Genomic DNA, 9,505 nt, shown 5'->3' with positions numbered 1-9,505 from the left:
GTTGTTTCTAAAACTGGTCAAAACCAGATACTGAAAACAAACTTTCAATACAAAAGGGAAGAATTAAAGTAGCTGTAATATTTTCCTTCTTGCTTACAGCTGTCAGTGCAGGGCTGTCCATAGTCAATCCAAACACAGCAATGTCAAAATCCTCAGGTCCAAGGGGACCAATCCAACTGCCACCAAGTCATCATTCAGGAAAGAAATTTCCAGCTTCCCTTGCTGCCTCTTTCCAGAAAAGTCTTCTAGTCAAATGACTTTTGTAGCAGGTCTGGAAAGTCACCAGTATACACATAAACAAATAAAGGGATTAGCATTCTCCATTGACTGAAGGAGAACAAGGAAATGAGAAGAGGAAGGGAAGGGAACCATTTGGCAGAACATCCCACGTAGAGCTTGTCTCAACAATGCCTTTATATCCGTGTGTGGTGCTATCTCTGTTCAGCAATGCTTGTGATGCTTCCCTAAATCATTTCAAGTTAGCTTACCCAGAACAATGCATCCACATCAGAAAAGCAGATGCTAAACAGGGACCACTTTGGGTGTAGCAGGTGTTACTGTGTGGGTGCAGTGTATGTCCAATGATGTAATCTCCCAGCCATTCTCATCAGATAAACACCTTGTTCTTCTTTGTAGACCCTTCCTGTGGGAAGTAACCTGATATCATTAGTCTTGCTTCTCACCAATGACTCTGGAAAGTCTCTCTTACTGTTCATCACCCCACCTTGTCGAACCACTCCTTAAGCAGTGAGACAGCCTGGCTGGCCATGTGTCTGTCCTCAAAAGCGCCAGGAAGTGAGGACACATCTTGTGTTGCTCCACCTACCAATGGCTTTTTTTACCCACAATTAGCTGTAAACCTGGAATCTTACAAGTAGTGAAACAAGGACTCTCACAGACAGAGAGGACTGCCAGTGCTGGCTTTACTTCTTTGTATGCACAGGCGCGCCATGGAAATTAGTTGCAGCACGGACAGATTCCTATGCTAGAACAGGTTGAAAAGATGCTAAGAATAGCTACAATTTTTCGAAAGAAACATTGAAAAAAAGACTTCAGAACGTTTCCTTGTTAGATCCTCAGCCTTTGGTGAGGCCCTTGCTTCCTTCCTGTGACATGCCGCATTCAGGAGCTTTTGGTGTTTTGTCCCTCAGCCTGGGACGCTGCTGCTTCACAAGGCTTCTTTAACCCCTGGGATTAAAAACCTTTCCCACAGCTGACTTTGGATGTGAGGAGAGGGCTGCCAGGCTTGTGCTCCAGGTGAAAAGGCCAACTCTGCCCTCACAGTGTGAGGCCTAATCCAAATCTCATTGAGGCTGGGAAAAGTCTTTTTGTTGACAGTGGGGTTGTTGAGTGCTTTCCTAACACCTGGCATGATACTCCAGTTTTAAAATGAAAGCACAGCTCAAGCTTTCTTGCCTTTGCTCCTCTTATGCGTTGTTATCAGACTGAGTGTATACAATGTCAAGTCATGGTCTGCTCAGGCTCTAGATTAAATACCAGCTCTGGATGACTTCCCACAGATATTCCAAGCATCTCTTGGCCAGTACAGACTTGCTTATTTATGGGAGGCCAGAACAAACAGCATAATTGCAGTGATGTAAATAGCACCCAATTAAAATTAAGAAGGTGGTGGGGGGAGAGAAAGAGAGAGAAAGACATGGTACATAGCACCTCATGTAACATCTAGGGACCCCTGTAGGAGGGTATGAGACTAAGACAATCCCAAGCGAACCCCACTGTTTGCCTTGGCCTTGTTGCTGGCAGGCCAGACATTCCCACGGGCAATGGGAGCCATCTCAGGGATGCTCTCATGTAACTCCAGCTCACTGCTATGTGTGGCACGCTCATGTCTCAGGTGGTGTTCCCCTTCCAGCCCCTTGTTGGGTCTTGCTCTGAAGCCAACCACGGTCACACTGATTCTTAAACTCCTCACTGGCTGCCAAGCTGCAAAGTGGGTAATAGCATAGCTGGAGCAGGTGGTTTCTTGATCTGTAGCAGTGAGGTTTAACAGCCAGGAGGCTTGAAAAAAGTCTAAATTTTGGAGCATTATGTTACATGTCAGCATCCATTTTGAGAGAAATGAAAACAAAAAGCAAAAAGAAAGAGCAGAAATAGCTAAGAAGAGGCAAGACGGAAGAGGGGTCTTTGGTGTTGCAGCAGGTTGTACAGTACTGCACTTCAACGCAGTAAAATCAGCCATACCAAGATTAGCACAGTAAAGCTGTTAAGCATTCTCTTGATTTTAAATACACATTCTCCTGACATCAGGAAGATGGAAGTGTGCACCTGAGGTTAGGTATACACTGAAGTGCTTTACACTATGTTTGTATCTATTAAAAATTTTTAGTCCATAACAAACCAGTCCTAAAGGAAAGTATGTAAAGACCCATTATAGAAAGATCACCCAGATTATAGAATGAAGAGCAAGATATAAATCAAGGTTAAAAAGTAGAAGCACAAATTCAGCAAGAAGAATAAATTAAGAGGAAGAGCAGCTCTGCCTTAGCAAATTATTCCACCCAGAACACCCACCCACATTTTCATGAATGTAATTGAGCTATTATTTATATATGACTAATTTTTCCCGCTTTTTATTGTATTTATAACCCAGACACAAAATTAAGTCAAATTTTCTTGTTTATCTTGGCAAAATTTTGCCCTTTGCTTGCAAGGTTTTCCAGTTCAAGGGTAAAAAGTAGATCTTAATCTCTCTGATTTTATTTCCCAGACCTTAGACAGGAGACACAAACTGGGCTCAGTGCAATAGAAAGACTGCTTCCAATATGAGTCTTCTCTTAATGTCCTGAGCACAGAGCAGTGATGGAGTAAGCAAATGCTTACACAATGGCCAATTCAAGAAATGGAAGATGCTTGCTTCCCCCCACCCAGACCCATTTTCTTTTTTATTTATAGAGCTGTGTTCATGTGCCTTGCTGTAGTTCTTTGTTTTTCTTTTGACATCAGTGAATTTAAAGACCCTGGGGAGAAATCAGGGAAATGCCGGGGAACATTCTTTTGACAGTAACTTTACTCCCTTACTTAATGTATGAAGATTTAAATTGGAGCATAAAAACAATGACATTTTTATGGCTGGATATTTTTAAGGAAAGGCTTAAGCACCCAATCACATTCACATTTTTGTGTCCTTTTCTCCCCTCTGCATTTGAAAGCATCATTCTGAATTCGTGTGGGAGCTTTAGAAGAGGGCAAGAGGGCAAAACCTCTATACAAGGTTTAATTGGGGCTTTTTGTCAGTGCTGAGGCAGCCCTCTCTGAGACATTTCAGTTACTGAGTGGAGTGGTACCACTTCTGAGTAACTGGTTCCTGACCATCACTTCATTTGCTTTTGCCTATTCACTGACAGGGTCCACGTGATGGCACCGTGTTAGCTGTCAAGGTAGTAGTCCCATTGCCTTCAAGACTTTCTTGGGCATCTTAGGGGTAGCAATAACTGTGGTTACATGTGAGCATTTTCCTCCAGACAAAGCGTAACCAAGTTGGCAAAGAGCTCTGAAAAGTAGCTTTTAAATAATCAGAGAGGAGAACTTGTATTTCCTTACCAAGCTTGGACCAGATGCTTGGACATCTTTGTGTAGGTATGACTAAGCCTCTATGACCTTCTCCTCAAACTTACACTAGCTTGCTGCTGAATCCTGTTTTCCATTTCTCCTTTCACTTATCTTCTGACCAATTTTGCAGAATTCGTCATCCTTCCGCCTACCAATGCCCTTGTGCTCCCTGTCCCATGGCCTCATAGGATCCTGGTGAATTTGTGCGTTACCCTCTGCAAGACTATACCCCCTCCAGCCAGCTAGGAGATGAGTCTGCATCAGCTGCTTCTCCAAGGACTCTGCAACACTTTTTTTGCCTTTCCTGTTAGGTTCACTTTAACCCCAGCTTTTGGTCTAAAAGCCTTCACAGATGGGGAGAGAAAGGAACCATACTGAGCTAACAGTAGAGGTGTTTCCAAGTCCTCCATGAGCTGATTTCCTAACAAATCAGCGTAAGAGAACCTATCCATTAAACCATCTTCTGTCCATTGCACTGTATGTTCATTTAAAGAAATAGCAGTAGTCTCTTATTTGGACTTTGCTCTGTGCAACCTGCTGGAATCTTCAGGACTCTAGATCCATATCCTACAGAGAATATCTCCTTCACTCTGTGTCTTATTTTCTATAGTATTCATTGCTGAGGTACATACAGTGTTGTTAAACAGGAATGCATTTCTCCCTACAAAGTCTTGTATGTATGCCGCTGGGGGGATTAACTTTTATATGCTTGTCTAGTGTTGGTCAAAACCTCACCAATGTGTATTTTATATAGTTCAGTTTGAGTCCCATATTTAATGTTTCTAAAGATGAGACACAGAATATTAAATCCTGAAAGACAAACACTTTAATAATTGAATTAAGTATCACATGCTATATTAGACTGAAAGAAAGGCTGCCCATGGAGTAAGAACTGCATTAAGTTCAGGTCTCTCCTACCACTGTGCCAGACTAGACTTTTTTTACATTATGTAAACTGATGCTAAGTGGAAATAAATTCAGCTGTTTGTGGAGGAGATGCTTGAAGATTTGGAATAGGGTTTTGATGAATCCTCATAACTATATTAAAAACAGTCTGATTACAGTAGAAGAGGGTTAATTACTCCCTACAGGTCAAGCTTGGTCAGGTGTGCAACTGAGCCTAATAAAAATCCCGTAACCGGTTTCCTGCACCTTTTCCCTATGATACAAGTCCTTTCTACATCAATACACTTTGAAAGAATCAATACAACCAAGTAGTGAAGGACTGTCACATTAAAGCTGAGACAGTAAGATCCCTTACTCCTATCTCTTGATAAATGTATGTCATTAGGGAGTGAAACATCTTGACCTGTGGGAACACCTAAATCACTGTTGTAGTTCTCAAGATGTGGATTTCAAGTGTTGCTGCTTTGGGGACAGCATCACACAGCTCTCTGCCTTTAGGAAAGCCATCCTGTGAGAGTAGCTATGGCAGAAAACAGACAGTGGATGCCAGGACCAAGAGTAAACCACATTTTTTGTTTAAGGACTGACACAGGAGAACACATCACAAGGCAGCTTCTGTCAACAATATTTCTGTTGCCTTTACCAAGGCACTTCCATTGATTCTGCACCATCTTCTCCTTTAAGAGAAAACCTGTCAATATTGCTGTCACCATGGAGAGACATGTGAAGTGCTATACAGAAGAGTAGCCAGGCCCACAGCTCTTTAGCACAAGCAGGCTGACAAGAAACATGGCTGTGTTCTTTCTACCTCTGCTGAATTAACAACAGAGTACACACCCAAGAATAACTTTTCCAGGAAGAAAGAAAGGTCCAATGTAACACCCTGAGTAGTTGGAAGCAGCAAGGGTTGATGCAGAAGAAAAGACTGGTCAGTATTAAGGCTTCAGCCATTGCTGTGTGAAAGAGTAATGTAATATAGGAAAGATCCTTGCTCTTTAACAATGCTGAGACAAATTCACAAACTGGGGGGAGCATGAGTGAGTAAATACTCTATCATTCACTTGCAGTATTTATCAGCACCTTTCACATTTGTTAAAGTTAAAAACCAGTGAGGGAAAGAGAGAGGGGGAAAAAAGCTTTCCTAGTAACTCAGTACTCTGAAGACTGAACGCTGAAGATAAGCTAGTCACTGCTGTGCAGTGCTGGGATACTGTGCATGCTCACCCTCCCAGCCCATGAAGATGTGGCAGTTAGCTAGCTGGTTCCTTCTTAGTTACAGCACGGCTAGGTCTGAGCTCCTGAATTTCTTACAGCATCCCTTACCAGACATGTTGTCTTGCATTGTCACTGACCCCAGATCTTCCTTTTCTCCTCCAGGCAGCATGAGAACAACCCATTTTCTTTAAAAGCTGAGACTACATAACAGTAAACTCAGGAATCTCATCTTGTCCTCTGTCGTGTTCACAAATTACAATTGACAGGCAGTGTTTCTAGGCTCAGAGGTTTTCCTTCTTTCACTGAAAAAAGTGTTCTTTCACTCAGAACAAAGCTGGAGGTGAAAATGGCCTTTTACAGCACTACCAAGAACGCTCCCAGGGATGTGCATACAAGGGCAGCCTTGCAGGAGGGCCAGTGGTCTGCCATTGTACCCTCCCTGCGGGTGTTTGAGGTCCAGTTTCCTTTGCTAGACTTGTCCATCAGATCTCTGCTTAACGTAGTACAATGTACTAGACGGTGTGTACATACATACACATACATTTTGAAATTTCCTGCCAGACGTGGCCAAAGAAAACTTCCTGCAGCTGTGCACAGACTCTTCATAGTTTATGGAGCAGTTACTGGGTTGCTTCAGCTATTCAGAGTGATCCCCTGTGCTCTCTTGGTAAGTGGCAGAATCAGGTCGACAGATTTAGCAGCCTTTGCTTCTCCTGGTGAGACCAACCCTTGACTACTGCTCCCTAAAAGACATCTTCTTTATATACTTTTCACAGGAAAAAAAGAGGCTCTGAGCCTGGGGTATTTTCGCAGAGCTGTGGGTAGGCTTCATGTCTCCCTCTGACCATTTACCCATTATCAGTTCCTGGGAGACTTGTTTGTATCCCTCAGAGGCCCCATGGTGAGGAGATAAGTTGGGGTGAGGAGGAGAGGGCTCAGCTTGGGGGGGGGGGGGGGGCACAATCTCACAGGAAGGACCTAGAGCTGTCTGAGAGCTGTGAGAGGAACTAAAGTGCCAGTTACGGAGCAGCTAACACAAGCAGGCAGGGAGGGGAACCACTTTCTTTAGATTAAGAAACAAGCTGAAAACAGTATAGACTTGGAAGAAATGGCATGCAAATGGCACGAGTGGGCAGTGAGACATTACTGTATCCTTGTCACATTACCCACCTTCCCAAATGTATTTTGTCCCTCGTCCCTAGCCTACGGATGAATGCCCAGGGACACAGCTTTTTCCAGTGCCTTCCTGACCTCTTTCTCCTTTGTGATCACAACATGACCCTCCTATACCTTTCAGGCTGGCTGTTCCCTTTCTGCAGCAGCTTTCCCAGAACGTGGCACATAGGGGAAACTGGAAAGGAGTGAAGAGGAAGGTATACAAATATATGTCACACAACCTGTGCCAGTCACTTTAACCATGAAAATGAAACCTTCCTTTGCTTCCAGGAGAGAGCAAGTCTTGAACTCCGTGAGATCAGCAGCCTCTGGTACCACCCCCCTCTAAAATCACTACATATACATATATATGTATATATTTATACATGGATTAGATACATATTTACATACTGACTCCTCTAAGCTCCTTTCCCTGCTTATCTTTTCATTTGGATAGCTGCTGCCTGACAGCCACCACAAAGCAGCCCACCATGAGACTAACATGAGAAGGGAATTAAACAATGCCTCTGCTTCAGGGGAGAAAGGTTACTTTCGGACAAATTCCTGCTGAAGTGGCAGGATGGCCATTTGCATGTGACTACTGCTACTGCAGGGGTGAGCACAAGGTCTGGGATGCTAGGCAGTTTTCAAGCACTTGGCTTTAGAAGTAAAATGTACAAAAGGATTGTTTTGCCTATGGATACGGGCACTCTGAAGAACAATGTTAGACAAAGCTTAAAGACTGTTTTTACCCCAAGATGCTGCTGGTGAGCATAGGTTTTAACTGGCATATTATTTTCTTTTTATTTTTTTCTCCACTTTGTTATCTAGGCACTTGTGGGCCCACACCTTCCTACAGCTTGCCTATCCAACAATCATTAATGAGTTTTATTCTCATTAGAGTGTATTTAAGAAATGTAAAACAGAGATAGTGGGGTAGATTAAATGACTCACCTACAGAGACTGTGGATAGTTCAGGTCTCCCAGTGCTCATAAAAATTGTTTCATCAGCCTCTTCCCTGCCAGGTACTTTGAACATAATTAAGAGTAGAAGATAGTTTTCCAGTCACCTCAGATTCAAGTGTATTAAAACCTGGGATCTCTGTAAAAAGGTACAATGGCAAAAAAATGTTCCAGATCACTTTCAAGAGCAAGTGAGTCCTAGGAAAGAAAAGGAAACAAAGCAACATCCTCATTTGACCAACTTTCTTTCCTGTTTCTGATCCCTGGTCACTCCATCATTTCAGGGAGCTGTCAACATGGCATCCCTTGGTCTGAAAGGCTGAACACTGCTGTGTTGAGGACCACAGCAGAGCATTTGTATAGTGTCTTGATGTAATTTCCACATAAAACAGGCTTAACCCTGGGGCAGATGCTTTGCATTTCTCACTGTTAGACAGTGGATCTTCTTCCCCTTTCTTCCCACTCCTTGCCCCACTGTTGCAGACCAGTAACACTGCAGTGAGACCACAGGCATCCTTTGGGACAGGATGGACGCCATTTTCTCCAGACTGCTACAGCAGCCCTACAAGGGAGAGAAAGATCTCTGCAAATGCTTTATGTGTGCCTTTGCACAGACTAGTGTTCCAAGCCGTGCTGCTGCTGTGTGAGGTGCTCTTCTTCTCTGGAAAACCTTTCAGGGTATTCTCAAGAAGGGGAATTTATTACTGCAATCCTGCTTAATGTGTAACAATAGATGAAATCCATGCTATGTGGCCAACAAACCTAGCTGGTTCACCCAAGCAGCAGCCTGCGATGTACCCTCACATGATGATGAGACCTGTGGGAACTTTCCCTCCTCACATTTCAAGTCTAGATGGTGACAGCAATTATCTATGATATGCCCAAAATCTCAAGACAAAATAAAGCACATATTTCACAAAACATGTAGTTTAAAGGCGGGACACATTGACACAAGAATTTTAGATGCCAAAAGATTATGTGGTTCAGAAGTGATTAGACATGTTCATGGAAGAAAAGTCCATCTAGGGCTGTCATGCACAGCAGTACTACATGTAGTACTGGAAATCCCTGGGCATAAGATGACTGGAGGCTGGGAAAGCATCTTGGAGAAACCTGGCTACACTGGATCTGTTGTGCAGGTATTTGCTTTTAGCGGCTGTCAGAGAAGGATTCCCAGCTGGGAAAACTGTAACCTGGTCCAGCCATTGTCATATATTCTGGCTGATAGTCCTATTTACTGGTTATTCACCTTTCAAATTAGAGCAATTCTAGTACACTTAAACAAAGTTTATTTAAACATCTCAGTTCTTAGGCTTACCCTAAAGACTTGGTTAAAAACCTGCTCATCGGACTTAGAAAAGCGCTGGAGGTAGGCCCTTTTCTTTTTTCTTTTCCTTGTCTGTGGAAAACCCTAAAATGTGAAATGTCACAGATGATAGACAAATAATATCTTTGATTTTCTATTCTAACTTCTTCAACAGTGCTTGCCTTAACGGAAATTCGAAATATTCAGTAGTGACAGTGAGGATTTCAGTTTATAAAGTGAAGGCCTCTGGGTAAACTGACAAGTCTAGCACAGAAGTACAATTTTTGTACCTAACTGTACACCAACCGTATGCAGGTGCACAGTGTGTTAAATAGTACCAGCTATTGCTAAAGTGTTTATACTGAAGCCTAAGGTACACAGTCCTTGAAT

This window comes from Falco rusticolus, chromosome Z (genome assembly GCF_015220075.1).
Source record: "Falco rusticolus isolate bFalRus1 chromosome Z, bFalRus1.pri, whole genome shotgun sequence".
NCBI lineage: Eukaryota > Metazoa > Chordata > Aves > Falconiformes > Falconidae > Falco > Falco rusticolus.
The sequence above is the reverse complement of the archived record's forward strand: the minus strand, read 5'-3'. Positions refer to the sequence as shown.